Source organism: Lissotriton vulgaris, unplaced genomic scaffold (assembly GCF_964263255.1).
Source record: "Lissotriton vulgaris unplaced genomic scaffold, aLisVul1.2 SCAFFOLD_5125, whole genome shotgun sequence".
Taxonomy (NCBI): Eukaryota; Metazoa; Chordata; class Amphibia; order Caudata; family Salamandridae; genus Lissotriton; species Lissotriton vulgaris.
In genome coordinates, this window is record NW_028241590.1 from 68665 (window position 1) to 92357 (window position 23693).

Below are 23693 nucleotides of genomic sequence, written 5' to 3' on the forward strand. Positions count from 1 at the left end.
GTTCGGGGTGGCGGAGTATAAATTGTCTTTGACCCTCGCCCCTTCTTTGTGATTATACCCCCTGTAATTCCCTGCGCTTTGGGCCAGGCACCATGGAGTGCCTGCCACAGGGTGCAGTGTTTTACACACACACACATATTTCTTCATGGGAGCCTGTATTACAGCGGTTGTATTACGGCCAGTTTATGGCTGTAACACAAGCTTTCATAGAGAAACGGAAGTATGCGACTAAACAGTATTGGGTCGCATTAGAACTGCCGATATCGTAATAAGCCCTGTAGTGTTTGCAGATCCTTTATCATGTTATAGATGAAGATATTACACAGTTTCAAGACATGTTATTATAGGGTCTGATGGTATTAAAATGTTACTTTCACAGCAAACCAACCAAATAATTACATTTTAGACAACCTAGTTGCAAATGATTTTCATTGCACAGAAATATGAGACATTCAACTTAGAACCGTGGACTGTACTGCACATTCAGAGAAAATGATAATAGCAACAAAGGATTAGCACATATAAGGCCAGGTTTATTATAGGTTTTGCGCTGCACTGCACAATGCATGGCAAAGCAGGGTGGCGCAAAATATACAATGAGATTTATCAAGCCACTCAAGGACACTCTGCGTGGCCTGGCATGTCTTGGTCAATACAGTGTAATGCAAGGCATATGTCAGTAATATTTACTGACATATGCTGCATTCCTACTCTCTCTCTGCACTGGAGCACTTATGGCTACCAAGTGCCAATGCAGGCACTCTTGCGCCATGGTGCAAGGGTACCTGTGTTAAAGGCAGGATTGTATCTGTGCAGGAAGGGGCCCTTTTCTGCACGAAAACAATCATCAGAGACACTTCCCTCTGACTGTAGAATGCAGCACACATAAAAAGAGGAAATAACAAAGATAAACATAACTCTTGTTGTTACACTACACCTGGATACATTCTTTAGTTTACTTGTCTTAGTAAGTCTGGGAATACACAAAAAATTGAGTGGATGCATGGGGACACATGCTCCATCCATGAAAAGCCTTCCCAATGCAGGGTAAAGCAGAGTAAAGCAAGGTGCCTTGAGCTACTCCAGATTTACTAAGCCACGCAGAGCCATGCAAGGTGGCTGTGCATGGCTATCTAAATTTGACTTAAGGGCTTGCATCACCTAGCTTCGCCATACCTCTTGATAAATCTAGGCTCAAGACTGCAACTGAATGTCAGTGATTTTCCTAAAAGGAAATTAAAAGAAATGCTTGCGTACTGCATTTAAACATGCATTTTAAGCCCTGCTTATCTGTTTATACTAAACAAACCAAACTGTTACTAAGCACAGAACCCTAACACTTTATGCTTACCGTATATGATATGGAGACTAGCACTGTTGTACCCACAGTACCTACTACTGATTGTTAATGAAGGATGTGGCAGTAAAATAACTAATTGTATCTATGTGAGCTGCTGCTGCATCCCAACATATTTAATAGCAATATTTGGTTATTTTCTATGGTTGTACAGGAGTGTGTGTGGGATTTTTGATTTAGTATACTTTTAATGTTTCATTACAATTAAATATGTTTCAAACTGTGGAATTTTTTGTTTAATTGTTTACTAAATTGAGGGCTTTATTGGGAGTTTGAAATACAGGCTACTCTGTCAAAATATAGCAGATATCCTTTTCTGCCATATTACAATTGTCACAGCCTATTATGGACTTGTAAATGAGTGACCATTACTCACTGTGCCCCCCCTGCCGTGTTTGTGCCCAGCCACAGGCTAGGTGGTCGGCCAACGTTGAGACGAGGGGCTGGGTGGAGCCTGGAGACTCTGGAAAGACCATTGAGGGTAGAACACCGGAATTGATGCTACGGCATGTGGTACTTCCTCGATCCTGCCCTCTCTGCTTGCCGAGAGCCCACTGCTGTTACTGCCTCTGCCACTGTGACCAGCTCACTTGGGGAGCCAGCTGAGACTTGGGCATGCTGCCAGTTGTTTTCAAAGTTTAGGACCATTCCGAGTATTTTTCTCCTTGTTCTCCCATGGTCCCTGAGGGCTCCCCCATACAAAAGAATAACTGCATGAAGAGAAACCCGGGGAAAGCTGAAGTGTGCTTTGCCCTAAGCATTTAGAGCTTATTGCAAATAAAGTAGTTCACTGGCTAAGTGACAAATCCTGGTGGCCCACTGATTTTTCTAAGGAGATAATAATGGTCAGACGAACTCCCTGGATTGGACCTGGGAAGAAGGAAGGGCCTACGGATTGTATTAGAATCCATTTTAAGTCACCAACAATTATTGAATCATTATTAAAGTATTTTTACTCCCAGCAACACTGTTTAGCATCCACCCAAGTTCTGCCAGTGGAATATTTCTTTAGGCCAGAGGTTCTTCCATCCATATTCATAAAGTAAGCACACCATATTTTGGGGTGGAGTCTCAAACTTTAATGTAGAAGTCCAAAATTCTTTTGAAGCTCTTGCATCCCTGGAGGACTTGAACTGACTTCACCCCATTCTGGAGGGGGTTGTTCAGCATAATTCGTATATTGATATGGAGGGACCTTGGAGACATGCCATTTTATTTATTTAATGGACTTCAGGCCCAATTTAATGAACCCTTGTGGAGAAGGGCAAGGGCTTAGGAATACCTCAAGGAATATTACAGGTCCAAAGAACAAGTTGAATAATCTTGTACGAATATCAATAACCAACGCTGATATAGTCTTATCACATATGGAATCTACTACTTTCAACCCTCCTTCTCTGAAAATTGACATAAAAGGCATTAAAGGTTCCCTCTGCCATCTCTGGATAAAGCTGTCCCTCAAGCGACATTGCGGAGGACCCCTCAAAATGTATTACCAAGGTTAAAGATCATCCTGTTTTTCATGCCCCACAAACTCTTAGCTTGGAACATTGCAGGGATTTATTCTAAACTGTCTATCAAAGATTGGGTACATTTTATAAAGGGCTTTGAAATAATTTGTTTACAGGAGACTTTGGCAACTAAGAGCTTTTATGTGGATGTCTTTCAATCCTTTTGTACCCAGTCAAGTCCATCCCCAGCTGGAAGGACGAAGGACGAGCTAGCCATTCTAATCTTGGTTAATTTTTCTTGTCCTAAGGTAAAGCTTTTCTTTCCGACACCTTGGCTCCAAATACTGATATTGGCTGGCTTAGCTCCAGAAGATTTAATCATTGTTGATTTTTATTATAATCTGTTTAACCATGCTTCATCAGATGTGGTATACATGCTGGCCAATTATGTTGCAAAACTGAAAGCGCCTGTTGTTTGTTATGGGTGGGCAATTTTAACTGCACCCTGTGCCCTTTCGGGAGTCTGTGGTCTGTGGCCTGGATGACCAGTTTAACCAGTAAATGACCCATTTCAAGCACACAGTTTATGGGGATACCTTGAATAATATGGGCCCGATTCACAGACTAAATCCTAAACTTACTACCATTTTGGTATTCACTGAAGGTACTTACTCATTTTGGTATTCACAGAATGCAGTTACTCATTTTGGTATTCACAGAATGCACTTACTCATACTCACTTTATGTCCTCACTCGGGCCGCAGATTCCGGCCTGGTGGTGGAGATTCCGGCCCGGAGGTGGACCGGCCCGAGTGCGGACATAAAGTTAGTATGAGTAAGTGCATTCTCTGAATACCAAAATGAGTAAGGGCAATATGTAGGAAGCCAAATGGTGATCGCAAATGCTGTATTCGCAGAATTTCAGCATTTGCAATCCCAATTTGGGCAGTATGCTATGTAGCAGACAAAACCCCACTTGCAAAATAAGGGATTGCAAAATTTGCGATTCCCTATTTTGCGAATGCATTCATGGAATCCCAAATTGCGATTCCTTAAATGCAATGTAGGAAGCCCCCAAGTTGTGCGATTTTAGCTTAAGGAATCGCAAATTACCACCAACTTCAGGTTGGTGGTAATTTGCAATTTCTTTGAAAAATGCACTATTTTGCATTTTTCAAAGTGCCATGTGGCGCACATACATGCCATTAGCACATGTATGTGCGCCACATGTGCACACATGCTTATTTCAGGGGTGCAACAGGGTGTCCTATTGACACCCTTGAAACCTTGAAATTGCATTCTCAATTTGCGATTCTCTAATTGGGAATCGCAAATTGAGAATGTCTTCCCATTCATTCCTGGAATTCCAGGAATGAATGGGAAGGTATTCCTTATTTGTGAATCTCAATTTGCGATTCCCAAATAAGGAATATGTGGGATTCGCAAAATATTTTGTTAATCCTACCTCCATTGCGTTTTGCGATTCTCTTATTGCGATGCCCAAAAAATCGCAATTTGAGAATGGCAAAACCCGTTTTACCTACATATGGCCCTAAGTGCCTTCTGTGAATACCAAAATGGTAGTACGTTTAGGATTTTGTAGTAAGTTAGATCTGTGAATCAGGCCCATAGATTTTTATTAATGATCTTCTTTTTGCAAGCAAGTGTTGCCTAGTTCTTTCGAACTCTTACCCAACTTTTATAGGGGGTGGAGCACAAGCATTATTGACTTTATGTTCATTTCAAATGCTTATAGCTTCTTGATTTTAGACAAATTGTTTGAGTGACCATAGCCCTTTTATTCTTACTTTCAATTGTTAGCAGCCAGGTGTGGGTAAGAACCTGGAGCCAGTCCCTATTGCTTTCTCTGCAGATAGAGGTATCTGCATTAGGCGAGAAGCTGTTAACCAAGCCCAGTTCTTGATGTCTGTAATGGCTCAAAGTTTGGTACAAATGATCAAGCGTTTTTCCACTGTTATATCCTCTATTCTGATAATATACAGTTTTGCTAAGGCATCCATATAGGGGCACATGCATCATTGTGCTGATTTGCGATTCGTAATTTGCGAAAATTAGAGAATCGCAAATTACGAATCGCAAAATGGAATGCATGAATATTTTTGCGATTTTTTACCGATTCTGTAAAAATAGCAAAAATATGCGAATCGCATTTATTTTAGCGATTTTATTGCGTATTCGCTATTTGCGATTTCGCAAATTGCAAATTCGCAATAAAATCGCATTTTCATGCATCACAGCCAGGACACACCCAGGAAGCCAGGAGCCTGATTGCACACACCTGCGCTGCTTATTCAAACAGAAAACTGGCAGTTGGTGCATTCAGCTCTGTTTGTCTGCAGTGGAGGAGTGTTTTGGAGTGCTGCTGTTGGAGAAATGGAGACAGAAACTGCCAGTCAGGATTTACAAGTCAGAAAATGAAAAATTAAGTTCAGTGACCAAGAACTTGAGATACTAATTGAGGAGGTGACTTCGCGCCATGACCAGCTTTTTGGGAAGCTGTCTTTAAAGGTCCCTGATGCTGTAAAAAGGAAACTTTGGCTAGCCATACAGGCTAAAGTGAATGCAGTGGGGGTTGCCCACAGGGACATCACCAACCTCCAAAAGCGTTGGTACGATTTACGCTCATGCGCAAAAGAAAGTATTGCGACAAGAATGAAGAGTTGCAGGAAGACTGGTGGAGGCTCCCCTGACAACAAACCCACAACTCCCTTGAGGATTGGTTGAGGGGACACTTGTAACAGAAGCTGTAGTAGGAGTGACAAACATAGACACCTCTGAGCATGCTGGCACTTCTCAAGGTAAGAGTAATTTTTTTTACAAATGCAAACTTAAATAAATAGGGATGCAGGATGTATGTAGACAGGTTTTTGATGCAGTAACATAATTCTAATCTTCTGTTACATCCTCACTTGCATAGCACTAGTGTAAAAGGCAATTTCATTGAAGAGTGCAATGCATCATGGGAGTTGTAGTTTTTAAGTCCAAATTAATATTCATGAATGCAATAAGTACATAGTCAGTTTGCCTATCAAATAATTTTCAAAGACATGGTAAATGAAGATTTCAAAGGCGTCCTTCATCTGGAACACATGTTGTTTTTATTTGTAATTTTTTAAAAGAAAAGACATTACATTGATATCATGCATCATTTTTTTAATTTTAGATTTACAAAAGGAAAATGAAGCAAACACTTTTGATGAGATCAGCATGGATATACATAGCCAATCAGACAATAATACTGTGAGTTCTTCACCCTCTGTGCACGTTAAAAAAATTAGAAAGTCAGTGCGTAAAGTACAGGAATTAGAGTCTGAGGAAGATGCAAATGGCACAGAAATTGTGGTTGATGATTCTCAGAAGCCTGCCACTTCAACAAAACAGTTTAGTGGTCGTAGAAGAATCCAACAATTCTACAGAAGAAGGCCTCGCTCTTCCAATCCAAGAGACTCCACAGTGGATGATGTCCATGCAAGTACAGTTGAACTCAAATTATTGAAATTGCAGCGTCTTCAGGGTAAAGATCTGAGAGTAATAAAGGGGAAAATGAGTCATATGGTTGAAGACCTCAGTGGAATCAATAAGACATTGAAAACATTATCCAAGGTCATTGAAGGGGCGCATACTGCCTCAAATCTGAATTTTGAGCGTTTAGCAAATGCTTTAGTGACAATATCTGATGTCTTTCAAAGTCAAAACATTGCCAATTGTAATAGACATTTGAGAACTGTGGCAAGTATGCACACTTATGCCCGGGCTCTGAATAGGGTGACCAGCAGCAATGCACGTCTCATCAAACACACAATGCGCATGCAAGAGGAAATTAAAAAGTGTTGTGCAGATCTATGTGAAGGATTTAAAAATATGAAAAGTGGGGTTAATGTGCTGCCACCTGATGATAACCAGAATACAGCTTATGAAGGCAATGTTATGAATGAATCTACAGGAACCAGTGGTGATGCACACACCAATGATGTGGGTGAACGCTGTAGCAAAACAGGAAAAGAAATTAATATTTGCCCGGTCATGGTTTCTGATTCGTTTAAAAATAAAGCTTTAGGTTTGCGTGGAAGGAAGAAGTGATTACTTGTTATTGTTGCTTTTCATGTATTACATTTTTTCTATACAATGATATGGACTAAGGATTACATTAGGCCAATATCAGTTTTTTTTTTACTTTCTGAGAAGTCATGCTTTGAATTGTTTTTTCAAAATACTTTTTTGTGAAACATGGTAAAATAAAAGGTTTAATTTTTGAAGCAAAAAAATTGTTTCCTACCTTTTTTTAAAAGTAATGTTGTGTAATTTCGGCCCTTCTTCTTCTCCCTTCCGCTGCGTCCGGTCCATGAACTCTTGCATGTGGTTGTTGTGGCTGGTTGAAATTATTTGGCAGCAAATCATCTACATCTAGTTCAAGGCCTCTCCTAGTTGCTAGGTTGTGCAAGACTGCACATGTTGCAACTATTTTGCAACACACATCTGGCCGATATTGCAAGGCTCCACCAGTCTTATGCAGTATGCGGAACCTGGAATTCATGACCCCAAACGTCCTCTCTATTATGCTGCGGGTTGAGATATGGGCATTGTTGTACAGTTGTTCTTTGCGGGTAGTTGGAGTCAGGTATGGGGTGAGAATGTAAGACCTCACTCCATATGCACTATCTCCTAAGTTGAAAGATGAGATATGTAAATTAACATCACACACATTGCAATGGATGTCAGAAACATTAGCATTGCCAGTAATCAAAAACAGTTTACCTAATAATTATCCATCTCCAAATTCTCCAGAAAGTAGGCGATCATGAATGGCACTATATTTGAAAATGTATGAATCGTGGGCACTACCTGGGTAGCTGGCAACTAAGTCAGTGATGATTCCTTTGGAATCACAGATTGCTTGTATGTTTAAAGAGTGGTAACTTTTCCTATTTCTAAAAATGTACTCATTAGCAGCTGGGGGACAAATGGGGACATGTGTTCCATCAACACATCCTATGACATGTGGGAAGTGTGCCACGTTATAAAAGTCTAACTTGGTCTGCAGCAACTCCTGATGCGTTGAGGGGAAAATTATGTGGTGATTTATCCTATGGAGCATTGCATTCAGGAAGTCATTGAAAAATCTAGACAATGCACTCTGTGAAACACCCCCTGCAACTGCTATTACACCTTGGAAGGAGCCAGAGGCTAAAAGGTGTAGACAACATAAAACCTGCACATGGGTGGGTATAGCTTGAGTTCTACGCGTTTGCCTTTGCAGTATGGGGTCCAACTCTGCAATTAAATCAATGATGGTGTCTGCATTAAGTCTATACTTATCATATATGTCAGCCTGTGTCTGCCCAAGCAAAGTAATGCGCAACCTAAAAACCCTTTCACTGAGTTCTCTTCTCCTCCTCCCTGCTGCTCTCATCCGCCATCTACGTGCTAAGAAAATTGCTGCTGCCATCCTGGAAGATATCCAGAGTCATTCTGAAGTCCCTTTTATAGGTTGCTAATGTTTTCCACATGTGTAGTGTAAAAAAAAAAAAATACCACCTGCTCTCACTTCTTCTTATTTTTGCACTTCCTAAATGTGTTTTCTTAGAATTACTGACATGTGCGAAAATTGATGCATTCCATTTTTCGCAAATTTTTAAGGATTCCTTAAATTTGCGAATTTTTTAGGAATCGCAAACAGGATTGCGAGTTTTTAAGGAATCGTAATTAGTTTTGCGATTTTTTAAGGAATCGCAAAAATAATAGCGATTCCAAAATAGACAAAAAAATGATGCATCACATTTTCAGATATTGCATTCGCAAACGACCGAATTTTGCGATTCGCACCATTTGCGAATGCAAAATCTGTTGATGCATGTGCCCCATAGTTTCCTCATCTCTAACTTTAAGAAGCAAGTCCTGTGCCACCCCAATCAACAATGGTTTAATTCAGCTAGTTCCTCGGCACACAAGTCATTGAAGTTGGTCCTAAAATCTCACCCAAGAAGTCAGGAGAATATTAAATATGCATGATTGTTTAATAAAACTACACTCGGGGATATGAAACTCGATATTAGAGAATTAGCCTGGGCCGACCACATTAAAGCAGGTGAGTCAAAGGATCCTAAACTTTTTTGGGAGGTAGTTTATAAACCCTTGTTTAGTATGAGCACCCCGCCTAAGATTGACTGCTTAATTACAGCTGAAGCTTAGGTGGCTCATTTTTCTCAAGTTTTCAATTCCAGGAATGAGGCCCATATAGAACAAGGTCACTGGGAAATGACAAGGTGTGATAGGGGAAAGGGGTCTGACTTTAGCCTCACCATCAGCATCAGGAAAAGCAAAAGGGTAAAGACGAAGGCCTGAATTTGTGCTTCAGTGGACATTTTTAAGGAAATGTAGAACTCTTAGCATCCCTGCGCCCAAATGTTGGTTGTGCTTCAATTAGTGGACCTTTATTCCACATGGAAAGAAGCAGTCATTTTACCCATTTGCAAGAAAGGGGACAGAAACAATCCTGTTTGCTATCGCCCAATTTCTCTGTTGGACTCAACCATGAAGATTTTAGGCAGGGTTCTTCTGGCCAGATTAGAAGAGTGGAAAAATAACAATTGATGGACAGAATGTTTTACACTGTGAAACATTCACCCTAGTACATATATATGGGACTAAATCCATCATTAGTTTTACTCACCATGGCAATTTAGTTTAAACCCAGACTTTTGCAATTCAGTCTTGACCCTGATCCCCATAGGAACGGTCCAGTCCGAACTGCCAGGCCAAGTTGTTCCTGGACTCGAACCAAGTATTCTGGGACCTGTTTCGGGATGTCATCCATCATCAGCCAGGCTAGCTTAACTCCAGTGGCATGGAGAGCATGAGACCCACATCTGGGCATACCCATCCCACTCAGGGTGACAAATGCAAAAAGAATGATTGATAGACAGAATGATGAACAATGTCAAACATTAACCCCAGTGCAGAGATCTGGGCCTAAATCCATAGGGCCTCGTTTATAAGAAGGGACGCATCGCTGCGTGAAAGCAGTGATGTGTCACTTCTCAATGCGCCCTCCTTGCAACATGAGTGATGCGCCATATTTACTGTATGACGCATCATGTTGCAAGGAGTTACAGATACCTCAGTATTTCTGACGTATCTGTATGTTGCAAAAGTGACGCATTGCTGGCGTGTGCCACAAAAGTGATGCAACTCCAGCAATGTGTCCTTTCACATGGGGCAAGCCCCATGTGAAAAGGCCTGCGTCAGTCTTACGCCTGCTGTGAGGCAGGCGTAAGATATTGATGCATTTGCGTCGTGGAAGTGGCGCATTGAAACCTTATAGATTTCACCGCGTCATTTCTATGACCCGTTCTTCCGTCAGAACACCCCTCTGCATACATTATACCTGGTGCAGGTATAATGTGGCGCAGGGGTTTACAAAGTGACGTATCTAAGTAGATGCATCACTTTGTCAATATGGTGCAACAAGGCACATTTTTTACCCCGCTGGTGCGTCACAAAAAGTGACGCACCATCGGCATAAAAGTGACGCACGGTCTCATAAATAAGGCCCATTGTTTTTTAGCTCCCCATGCCATTCCAGTTTAAACCCAACCACATGCAAATCAGTCTAGACCGTGAGCCCCCTGTGAACAGTCCAGCCTGAACTGGAAGAGTGGGGGGAGACAAATAATATCATTTCAGTTTTACAGAATGGATTTAGACAGGGGACTGGAACCATAGAGCAATGTTTAAACCTCTTTCTTTCAGTTGGCAAATATGCCCAAGTCAAAAACAGTGCCTTGCATTTGGCCTTTATGGACTTATTAAGCGGCCTTTGATACTGTAAATCACTCAAAACTGTGGAATATTTTAGAGAGTTTAGGGGTCGAAAAAAACTTAGCTATGTTCAAACATTTACACTGAGATGCCTCTGTAAGGATTCGCTATTCTCCTTCTGGAGACAGGATATCCTTCATAAATATCAGTCAGGGAGTCCGACAAAGGTGTATTTTACCTCCATTCTTATTTTTAATTTATATAAATGAACCTATTGGTTTTTAGTACCAGTTTTGCAGCTTATGAATTTTAGTAGTTTAAATTGGCTTCCAGTATCTACAACAGTTGGAATCGGTAGAAATGTGTTGAGCAGTCCTTAATTTTATTAGAGGTGCACTTAGGAAAATATATTCTCGAATGTACTTGTGCCTGTCTTACAAATACACCAACTTCTCTGTATCACAGTCTTTTTAATGAACAGCATGTGTGGTTTTTCAATATGTAGATTTTAATCTAAAATTCATCATGAACCAATGGTTTATTGTGCTTTTTTAAATTTGTAGTCATTTATTTTTATGTAACAATGTACTTTTATGGCATTATCTTCCTGAATAATGTTTTGGCCGACTGACTGACTTGTAGTACGGTGGAATGGATATCTGACATGCTTTTATGTACCATGCAATCTATCAAACTCTAATTAAGGCCCTCAATTTTTATGATATAATCTGTTGGTGATTGCGCAATTTTTTAAGAATATAAGGGGAATCAAGTCTAAATACACAGTTTTAAGAAAGGGGGAGATGATTATTTCAGAAATAAGCCACTTACTCAGCAGCACAATTAAGTATGGGCTGCTTCCTCAAACTTCCTAACCATAAGAGATGCTTTAAAAAAAGGGTTGAAATTTCGTGGTGGCAAATACTGTGATTTTCACCCATACTTCACAGTTCCAAATAGGGTATGCAATGAAAAAATAGAACCTTTTGAATTGTCTTATATTTTTGCACTGGAAAAATTACTGAGCAGGGACCTGATCATGAACATTTTGATTTCTTTAGGAACCGTTTGGATGCAGCAGATTTTAACTCTAATTTATAATGAAGGTTACCGGAATGGAACAGAAACTATTCAAACGGTTGACAAAGCCCCATGGATTGAATACAACTTTAGGAATGTAGATCACATCAATCGTCCATCACCACGTATCATCACTACCCACTTGCCTTATGATCTGGTTCCAAAAGGATTAAGGGAAAAAAAAGGAAAGGTAGGCTACGACGTCATTCAAAAAAAATGCTTGTGATGGGGTCTGTGTTCATCTCTGTTAACTGCTGCTATTATCACTACTACTACTACTACTACTACTTCTACTACTACTACTACTACTAAGACGTTGCAAAAAGTGAATAATAGATTCTTATATTTTTCAAGATGGCTATCTATGGCCATGTATCTTGTAGGTGGCTTTTGTGTACTCTTCATCTGAACTCTCCTATGAAAGAGGATAGATAGACAGATAGGGCCCGATTCACAAAGGGACTTCCAACTAATAAAGTAATGATTGTAGAGTCTCCACACTTGTGGTGGACTATCTGCACTTGGGCCAGAGTCTCCATACGGCACACTGCAGAGTGTGTGCCGCACGGAGAATCCGCCCGAGTGTGGTGATTCCACCATGAGCACAGAGACTCTGCCCTAGGTGCAAAGACTCCGCACTCGTAACTTTATGACTCATATGTCCCTTTATGAATCCAGATAGATAGATAGATAGATAGATAGATAGATAGATAGATAGATAGATAGATAGATAGAGTGAGTCACGCAAAAATCAAAGATCATTTCACGTCATTAGGAATGTTATAATGTCATTGAACATGTCATGATTGCAAGGGAACAAGCAGTGCATGGCAAGGGCATTAGTTATAGTAACTCTAAGGCATGAGTTATAGCTACTTGAGATAACTGGTGAACTTCAGTTTTTTTGTCAGTTTAAAACATTATGGGCAGATTTATCATACTTTCATGCAATGCAGCAAGATATCTTGCTGCGCTGCATTGAAGGGAGAGGGCAGGAATCTGCCATATTTATCATTATGTTGAGCATTCATGTCCAGTCCTTGCTCTGGTGCACTACGTGCTGCCTGCGCCAATGGATCCCTTGCACCATGGTGCAAGGGCGCCTGCATTGTAGGCAGGATTGCTTGTTGTGCACAGACACCTTCCTGCACAAAAACAATCCTCAAAAGCACTTTCCTCTTTCTATATAAAGATGAAACAATGAGGAGAAATTAGGATATTTCTTCTCGATGCGCCTCCCCTGGGAGGCTTAGCATTTTGACTCATTCCCAAGTTCACATGTCTTGGTAGATCTGGAATGCACCAAAATCCATGGGTGGAAGCATGGGAACACCCATGCTGCACCAAATGAACACCTTCCAAGGGCAGAGTAATGCAAGGCAGCGTCTTGCTTTACTCCAGGTTTCCCAAGCCATGCATGGCCTTACAACGGGTACAAAAGGGGGTGGTGATGGACGGAGCATCTGAACCAATCAAACACTCACAGAGTGGGCTAAAGAACGGTGATGGATTAAACCCATATCTGTTGACTGGGTGTAAGTGTGAGTGTTTGATTGATTCAGATGCTCCGTCCATCACCACCCCCTTTTGTACCGCTTTGTTCGCCATAAGTTGGCAGGATATGGTAAGTTCTCTTGCGCCTAGCTGTGCGAACTTTAACATCATGGGCGACCTCAACATTAATTTTGACAGCAGGTCGTCCAAAGCCATAAACACCTTGCTTGCCGATCTTGAAGCATTACAACTTGTCCAACTAGTTACACTTCCCACTCATACTGGAGGACACATTCTCGACCCCTTTTTTACCACTCTTGAGAGGGCGAAGGTGTCTAACCCGGTTTTGGTGGGCTGGACTGACCATCTGCTGGTGGAAGTCTTTTGTCCTATTCACGATAAGCCATTCAAACCTGTGGATAGGCTGATTCTTAAAAGACATTGGCACAAGCTTAAACTTGAGGAGTTTTACAGGTTACTGGAGCAGAAACCCCTGAGCCCTTTTTTGAATGTGGATCAAGGTTACGAACTGTTTTGCACATGGATTTCGGACGCCCTTGACTCCCTTATACCCATGCGCTGGTCGAAAGGTCATTCTAAGGTACCCAGCCCGTGGTATAATGACTCCCTTGCCGAGCTCAAAAAAACCTGCCGGAAAGCGGAGAGGGACTGGAGGAGGTCTTACGATCCCGTCCTGAAATCCTCGTATTTTGCCAAACTTAAGACCTATCACAGGGCAATCTGCAGAACTCGTGCCGCACTCTACGCTCAGGAATTCCAAGCCAGTACCAACCCCTCTAAATTAATATTCAAGGTCTTGAAAGACCTTATGAATAAAAGAGCCACTTCCGCAGAGATCTGCACCGACTCTCACTGCGAGAATTTGGCAGCCTTCTTTCGGGAGAAAGTGCAAACTATATACAGAGGATTTGACCTGTGTCTGCCGGATCCAGAGTTAGCTGGCCCTAATCTCTTGGGCTATGAGACTTTGACCTTCTTGCCTGATCTGTCTACGGAGGCTTTTGACAAACTGAGCATCAGCATTAAATCAGGCGCCCCTCTGGATGCGTTGAAGCCAGCTCTCATTAGTAGGCTTTCCCCGCTGTGTCGAGTTCCGATACTCACCTTAATCAACCTGTCGTTGGCAACCGGAATGGTCCCCTCCTCGTGGAAACAGGCGGTAGTTACCCCAGTCTTGAAGAAGGCAAACGCAGACCCTCTCTTGCCTGAGAACTACCGCCCCATATCTCTTCTTCCTTGGACTGCTAAAGTCGCCGAAGCCCATGTAAATTCCATCCTGTCTGATCACCTTGCTCGTAATCAGATAGTAGACCCTAGCCAAAATGGCTTCCGGCTAGGACACAGTACCGAGACCGCTCTGCTCTATATGATCGAGCATCTACGCCTGGTGCTTGACTCTGGACGTATGGCAGCGCTCCTGCTATTACATCTGAGTGCTGCTTTCGATACTGTGTCCCACCGTGTGTTGATTCAGCGCCTGGAGGAAGCTGGAGTAGCAGGGACCGCCCTTCAGTGGTTCCGATCTTTCCTCTCTAATCGAACCTTTAAGGTGGCTATACCACCCTGCCAGTCCACTCTTCATCCTTTGGATCTAGGGGTCCCACAGGGCTCCTCGTTTAGCCCTACCCTGTTCAACCTTTATGTGAAACCGCTAGCTGCAATCGTCAAACAGTGGGGTTTGACGATGACCTCATATGCTGACGATACGCAGCTGGCGGTGACACTGAGTGGAGACCCTGAAGTGGATGCCCCCAAATTCCGAGCTGGACTTGTGGCAGTAGCAAGTTGGTTGAGAACCAATTGCTTACAATTGAATGCCTTAAAAACTGAAGTCTTGGTCTTGGGGAAACATGCTGAGCTCTGGGGAGACCAGTGGTGGCCTCCAGAATTGGGCATCACTCCCATCTCAGCTTCCGAAGTGAAAAACTTAGGGGTCTGGCTGGATCCGGCGCTCACCTTCACAGGTCACACGAAGAAGGTTGCGGCCACCTGCTACGGTATCCTGCGAGGCTTAAGACCGGTCCTCAAGTTCTTTGACCCTCCCACCCGGCAGCTCGTGGTCCAAGCCTCGGTTTTATCTCGGCTGGACTACGGAAGTGTGCTGATGTTGGGGGTAAACCAGGCTGAGGCATCCAGGCTTCAAAGGGTACAGAATGTTGCGGCACGGGCCATTGTTGGTCTTCCCAGGCATTGCTCTGTTTCCAGCACTATCTCTACCCTTCACTGGCTGCCGGTCAGACAAAGGATTAAGTTTAAATGGCTCTGTCTGGCCTTTAAAATTATGAAGCTCTCCTCGCCGCCGGCACTTGCCAACTTGCTCATCCCCTACATCCCTTCGAGATCTTTGAGATCGGAGGCTCTTCATCTTGCGGTCTGTCCCCGTTTTAAACTCACCAGAATGGGTGGCCGCTCTTACCGGGTGCTTGCCGCGGGGTTGTGGAACTCGCTCCCGGTGCACATTCGAGCTTTGAATAATCTGTCCACCTTCAGGCGTGCCATTAAAACTTTTTTGTTTCCTGCTCTTGAGTAGTCGTCCCTCCTTTTTTCTTTCTCCCTGCGTGTTATGTTGTAGTATCTGTCTAAGCGCCAGGACGCCCCTTTGCTGGGGCAGCTGTGCGCTGTGTAAATAATGTTAACATAACATAACATAACATATGCTCAGACGTGAGTCCCTTGCTCACTTTGCCACTGGATTCAAGCAAACCTGGCTGAAGACGACTTTAACCCCTTGGCTGTGGCGGCTATTCCGCCGCAGCGCTAAGGGGGTAGGGTTGCCGCGTGGCGGTCACGTGCTTGTGACGGAACCGATCCGTCACGGCTCGCGGGTGAGCTGTGCTTGTGACAGAACGGTTCCGTCACGAACGCGCCCGCTCAATGGAACGCGCCTCACAGGCGCGAAATCAGCGCCGCGCAGGCGCGCCGAGCGGGCCGTGACGGAACCATTCCGTCACAAGCACAGCTCACCCACGGCTTGTGACGGAACGGTTCCGTCACAAGCATGCAAGAGGTTAATGCCAGAAACCGGTCCTAGGAAGCTTGAATCCAGTGGCTTGGCAGTCCGGGCTGGACTGTTCCCATGAGGCACATGGTCAGACTGATTTGCATATGGCCTTGTCTGAACTGGGGTGGCAGAGTGGGCTAAAGAACGGTGATGGATTAAACCCAGATCTTTTAACTGGGTGTGAGTGTTTGATTGATTCAGATGCTCCATCCATCACCACCACCCCCTTTTGTATGGCCTTACAAGGGGGCCTTATGTAGCTTGGTAAATCTCATTTTAGGTTTTGCATCAGCCTGTGTCACCTTGCTTGGTTCAAGGCCAACAAAATACTGTGGAATTTGTTTTAACTGACATTGTCACCTAACTATATTATTCCTTTACAATTTGATTTGTTCATTGAATTTCTGAAGTTTTTTTTTCAGTTGGGCCTGATTTAAATCTGGGCGGGCGGGTTACTCATCACAACAGTGACAAAAATCCTGCCCGTAATTTCTCAGAACTACTGAAAGAATTTACACCAAATCACAAAAAGCACATTTTCTAAATCAACATCTAGCTTTCTGCCAATTCTGGTGCACTTCAGTTCAGCTGTTTTTGGCTGTGGCTGTGTCAGGTTTCCATGGAAAACTGCATGAGGAAAACCCATTTTTGGACCCCCTCACATTTTTTCAGGTCCAACTTGACAGTTTGTCCCCCAATTTCCAGGAAGAAGCTGAGTCAGATGAGAGTATTCTTTGGAATGTTTTGTGAACATTCATCAAATCACACCAAACTTATTAAAAACTAAAATAATCTATTTCCCACAAAAATTTGGTGGTTGTAGTTAGGATTCCTAGAGATAGGAATTCCTCTGAATTTTGCTTGCTAATGGCTTTGTTACAGTTTGATGAATCTCCACAAAACGTTGCAGACCTATTCCTTTCTCTATATAGGCTAATGGTGCAAGATTTTGTGGTGATTAGTAATGGGGGTGCAAAGAAAAGAAAATCCGTTCAGCAGTTATATAGTCATAAGACTTGGCCGCAATATACTGCATTACGTTTGCGGTATACAGGGGTACATAGCAATGAAAAAAATGCCAGCACACTATATTGATGGCTAATGAAAGATTGACCCCCAAAAAATGGCCACATTGTTTAGATCACACTTTGACTGCATTGAGGATTTAAATGTGAGGTATAGTTTATTAGATTATTTAAGCTTTAATAAGACTTGAAGCAGTTTAGAATAATGAGTACGATATTTAAAATTGTTTACATTACTTTATATATTATTTTGAAGAATTGGAAGTACCACGGTATTCCCTCAAAAGTACCCCAGTACTAAGCAAATATAATATATAAAATATGCAAGCAAGTAGAGGGGCGAGTTATATAGCAAACTACACCACTCTACTGTACTCCATTGCACTGTACTGCACTGCACTGTAAACCAATGCACTCTATGCCACTACTGTGAAGTGGTGTAGAATAATGTAATGTCCAATATAGCGCAGCCCTTTATTTGTATCCCTTCATTAAAAAAAAAATTTAAGTACCATCCTACATGCGAGGGAGTACATCTGTACTTCGAAAACATAAAAAAATATATGTTGCGCTGCCTCTTGTTTTACTATAGCTTAAAAACATAATATGAAGCTACATCTCAGATCGAAACCTACAACAAGTTTGGTCTAAACAATATTGCTGCCTTTTTATTTTATTCCATGCCTCTGCACTCTATGCTACTGCACTCTGTGTCCCCGTACTCTACACCACTGCACTATACACCATTGCAATCTGTGGCACTGCACTGGACGCCCCTGCACCGTATGCCACTGCACTGTATCCCCTGCAATCTATGTCACTGCACCTTATGACATTTCAATATATGCCACTGCACTTTACACCACTGCATTGTATGCCACTGCACTCTGTCGCTGCACTATACACCACTGCACTCTATGCAACTTTACTGTAAGCCACTACAATATATGACCCTATCCTCATCTGTACCAATCCAATCCAAAAAGCTTTATTCGACATGAATGTCATAAAAGCAATTACATCTAATAGGAAACGCCTTTTTGATCATAAAATTTCAGTACAGTTGTTATAAAAATACTATAAAAGTATTAATAAATATACAACAAACATAAACACAGTTAAAATCTATAATCAGAAAGAGACCAAGTTACACAAGCACCCTCTAAGAAGTCAAATGTCAAGAAAATTTCCATAACACATTAGTTATTTCCAGATTTTTTCACCAGTTTTAACCATGAGTTCATAAGGAGTAAGGAGCTTCAAAGTATGGATCCAAAACAGTCGTTGTTCTTCAAAAATCTTTATTTTAAGCACATTAAAAGTTTTCCAGCTTTGCACTGCCGACACGTGTTTCGCCCACTCAGGGGCTTTTTCAAGGCTGGAAGCAATAAAAATTACAGTTAATAAATATAATAGATGTGAACTAAATATATACAGTTTCCCTAAATATATACAATAGGACTAGTTGAGTAGGTCTCATAGGTTCTAACATTTATAACACCAGTCAAGACTTTGGTCCTAAGAAAAACCACTAAAGACAAAAGACATTTCATACTATATACAAATTCATTATACATACACTGACAATACCAAAACATTCCATGTGAAAAGATAACCAAATTTATAGCATGTGTCCCATAGCTATTTACAAAAAGATATCAACATATTCACAGTTTTATGATTCCAAACTGTATCGCTATTGCCAAGAGTAGGGGTAGTGTGGAGATTCCAATGGTTGTAATGCCATCCTTGTTAATGCTTCCTACCCACCACTATAAGGGGAGTGACCTAAGATCCTAGGTCCCAAAGGAATATGTACTTAAGCACTCTGTGAGCTTAAACCTACCAATCTTGGTCAGTATGGACAGGTCTGGCTGTCGGGATGTTCTTATCAGTAAGGCAATGCAAGTATAATGTGATAATATTTGAAATCCTAATGCAATGGAAAGAAAATGGAACGAAAGATATTTACAGAAAATGAAAGGTCACAAAAATTGACAAAAAATAAAATCCACAAATGGTTCCAATACCCCTACCTATTAATTATAGTGATGATGGTACGCTGTTCTAGATGTTGGTTCCAACTTGATAACTTCAAGGTATTAGGCCCCACTTTGAATTAGGTTCTAATAGGGATAATCAGAGAAAGTATGTCCCATTAAGTAAAAGAAGAAAGACAGGAGTACTAGTCATGGTAATACAATATACTGTTCAAACTCCCTATGTACTTAAATGAACAGAGAGGGGCGTCACAATAAGGTATGAATACCGAAGAAATTAAGGCAACAGCCGATTACTCACTTAGTAGGGTAGCGCAAGTCGCTGCGTGGAGATAAGTCTTGTATTCATATAGTCTAGAGTCCTGAAGACCTTGATAAGTCTGTAAAGTAATATAAATAATCATGAAGTACCTGGTGTTTTATTAGTCCACTTCACAGAGATAGTGTAGTCCTTTAATCATAAGGTCTCGAATACCATCGGACCTTGATGAATATGTGTAGCAAAATGAGCAGTCATAGTGTGCCCTGTAAATATCTACACCACTGCTAAAGCAATGTAATGTAAAGGACATATTGTACACAGTGGCTCAACGGGCGGGGTGCAGGAAAGCAGTCCCTCAATATTTTGTTGGACCACTTCACAGAAATAATGTCGTCTTTTGTTAGACCACTTCACAGAAATAATGTCGTCTTTTAATCATAAGGTCTCGAATACATCGAACCCTGATAAATAAGTGAAGCAATGTAGACAATCAAAAATGCCCTGTAATTGTTAATACCACTTCTCAAAAAATGTGATGGACATATAGTACACAATGGCCCAACAAACGGGGTACATGATAAAAGGTCCCCGGTGGTAATAGGTCGAGGGGCGCATAGCGTTAACACCGCCCTATGTTGGAGAACAAAGTTTAACACTTTATCAAGAATGAAAGCGCATGTCAGGGAAGACATAAAACCACTGCTGCCCTATAGTTGGAGAAACTATTTACCCATCGCTATTAAAGGGAGTATACATACGGCGCAGATACAAAAAGCACCATATACGTGGCGACAAGAAACGTTATGCAAGATTCGTAGTTAAAAGAAAACATATAGCAATAATATACGGGAGGGGGAATCAGCGTTCGTTACCCCTAAGCGTAGGTTCTACATATCAGAAGTCCCCATCTTACCTTTTTGTCGTTTGTATAGGGGCGGGATCTCCACTGCTGGGCACTAACAGTTTGAATTACCCGCCATACGTTTTAAATATACGCGAGATGGTAATGAGCGCAGGAAGTTGTGTCAGAAAGCGTGTCTCTACCCGAAACAGTGAATGAAGAACTACTGTGGCGGCCATCTTAAAGTGTCAGGAAGTATGACACTGTGCATGCCTTATTATTATAGCATTAGAGGGTATTTCCATACTGGTCACAAAGCGAAACAAAATTAATTGTTTGCAATATGCGTCTAAGTTGAATTGTGTTCGGGCTCACAGTTACAGACACATATTAGAATAAACATTACAGACATTTGTAAGTACATTTTAAAAGAAAGAAGGAAACATAGTGTGTACAGGGTCACATATCTAATGGCTTAAGTATTTGAAACAACACGTATAGTAGTAACGCTACAGACTATAACAACCAGATAGGTATTATATTAAGCCCTGATGACCCCAATACTCATATATGCTGATGTTGTAGCGTGCGTGAGTGAAATATCAGGTTATGTTAGCCATCCTTAAAGGGGACAGAGCGCCTATTGGTAAATATCCATTAGTTATGAAAACAAGATCGTCATAAACTCTAAACACTCCATATCAGAGTAAGCAGGCGCAAAGTTAAATATGGTAAATTCAAGCATGAGCCATATATTGTTTCTACACAGGATGTCAACATGTATATCAGCAGACTAGTCAACATTACCTTGTTTACCAGTAGAGGAGAATGTGACTGTATGTAAAAGAATAATGGATCCACTAATTACACAAATATCATAGCATAGTATCAGTTGAACCATAGAACCATTAGACAGAATATCATTGTACTCCTCGGGCGTTTAAACAGAATTACACTTGAAACCCATTAGTCACAGAAAAACAGACTAATCTTTAAGGAAAACATGTAGTTCCCTATCGACATTGAGACCTAAGTCAACTGAGTCAAGATGAAACAGACTGTCTCTTTCTCACGGAGACATGGCTGGGCGAGGGATCGGAACCTGATTTAGCTATTGCCATCCCCCCTACGCATGTTATTTTCCGTCAAGATCGAATTAAAGGTAGAGGAGGCGGAGTGGCGCTCATTATTAAGAGGCACATTTCTTGCACTATCTTATCTGTGGATGATCTACCAGGCTGTGAGACTCTTGCCTTCTCCTTAAAGCTTTCTCCCCATCAATCTTGTTTGGGGATCCTGTTGTATAGGCCTCCTGGTCCTCTTGGCTCTTTTACCGAGGACCTGTTCTCGATTATCTCCACACTTAGTCTCAGGGCCAAACACTGCCTAATTCTAGGGGACTTTAACATCCATATGGACAAGGGTGAGGATCCTGAAGTGCAAAAATTCCTGGATATGACATCTTCGGTGGGACTTCACATGTACTTGCAAGCCCCCACACACGAGAAGGGGCACATTTTGGATCAAATTTTTTCGACCATTCCGGTGTCCCTCTCCTCCCTTGCCCCAGTCCTCTGGTCGGACCATTTCCTAGCGGACTTCGTGATAGAACATCATCTGACGACCACTCGCAAGGTGCAGCGGCAAACAGTACGTTTGCCTAGAGCCTTTCACAAAGTCACCCCAGCCATGCTTACCCAGGCCTTAGAAACCTATCCTTGTGTTCTTACAGGCAGGTTGGAGGACGATGTGGTGTGTTTTCAGAACTGGCTCACCGCACGTCTGGAAACCTTGGCACCACCCCGCCAGGTTAGATCAGAACCGGCAAGAGTGTCGGCGCCGTGGTTCTCTGCTACATTGGCTGGCAAGAGAAGGCATTGCAAGAGGCTGGAGAGAATTTGGCGGAGGCAGTATGATATATCTGCTAAGCAGTCCTATAGAGAAGCAGTGAAGGAGTATCATAAGGAAATCATTGCAGAGAAAAAATCCTTTATAGCTAAAAGGATTGAGGAAGCAGATAACTCCTGCAAAGAGATCTTTAAGATTGTTAAAGATTTTATCTCTCCCTCCTGCTGCACTCCTACGTCTGTCTTCTCGGAACCATGGATCACGGAGCTTGCAGCATTCTTCACTACTAAAATCCGCACCATTCAGTCGGCCTTGCAAGGAGCCCATAACATCTCGGTTTCGGGATCCGGGGCTGACGGCTCTCTTAATCCCAGGGTACATTCATCTGTATCGGACACGTATACCCCGGGTCCTATTCTTGACTGCTTCCCTGCTTTAGAGCTTCAGGCCTCGCTTGACCTCTTATCCAACTTGAAATCTGGCTCTCCATCTGACCCTTGCCCTGCCAAGTATCTTGCGACTCTGGCACCTGCTCTCAACCCTATCATCAACCCTATTATCAACTTATCCCTGAGTACGGGCAAAGTCCCCTCAACTTGGAAACAGGCCCTAGTCCTTCCCCTGTTAAAAAAACCAAATGTAGATGCCAAATTGCATTCCAACTATAGGCCAATCTCGTTGCTGCCCGCTTTGGCCAAATTAGCGGAAAAGCATGTACACACCACCTTAACCAACTATCTAGAGGTTAATTCCTTATTACATCAGTCACAGTCGGGGTTCAGATCTAACCTGAGTACTGAAACTGCACTACTCGAGGTGACCGAGGCTGTGAAGGAAACTCTGGACAGGGGTGGAAAGGCCTTGCTCATCATGCTAGATCTGTCGGCGGCCTTCGACACCGTCCCCCACGACCTTCTCCTTACAAGACTCTGGGAGATTGGCCTAAGGGGAACGGTGTTCGAATGGTTTCAATCTTTCTTGGCCGACCGCAGACAAACGATCTGGGCCCCCCCTTTCTCCGCCCCTATGCCGCAGCTCGAGGTGGGGGTTCCGCAGGGCTCCATACTCAGCCCCTCCCTTTTTAACATCTTCATGACACCATTGGCGGCACGTGTGGAGGAGCTAGGGGCCCAGATCGTATCCTATGCGGATGACACACAGCTCCTGTTCACGTGTGACAGGGGCTGTGACTTCGACGGGGCGGCCATCCAGAAGTGCCTGGAGTTTGTGTTTGATTGGTTCGGGAAAAGCGGCCTCAAATGCAACTCGGACAAATCCGAGATATTGTTTTTCGGCTGTCCTGCCGACCCGAGATGGAAGCTTTGGTGGCCTTCGGCCATGTTCCCCCCGGCCAGCGATTCTGTTACAGCAAAGAATCTGGGCATGTTGGTCGATAACACCCTCTCCTTCAAAGCCCAGGTAGCTGGCCTGACAGGGAAGTGCTTTGCCATCTTAAGGATGTTGAGAAAGTTTCTGCCGTACCTATCTTTGGAACATAAGAAGATAACGGTGCAGGCCCTGATAGGCTCTCGCC

The 23693-nt window shown here is 42.6% G+C and overlaps 1 long non-coding RNA gene across 1 annotated transcript in view; it reads left to right on the plus strand.

The window, feature by feature from the left end:
• The window catches only part of LOC147670608 (uncharacterized), a 58545-nt gene extending 46709 nt beyond the window's left edge, over positions 1 to 11836 (plus strand). Inside the window, exon 2 of the long non-coding RNA XR_015303647.1 lies at positions 11649 to 11836. This is a non-coding gene — a long non-coding RNA (uncharacterized LOC147670608). The remainder of the gene's footprint in view (positions 1 to 11648) is intronic.
• Positions 11837 to 23693: the final 11857 nt, after the last annotated feature.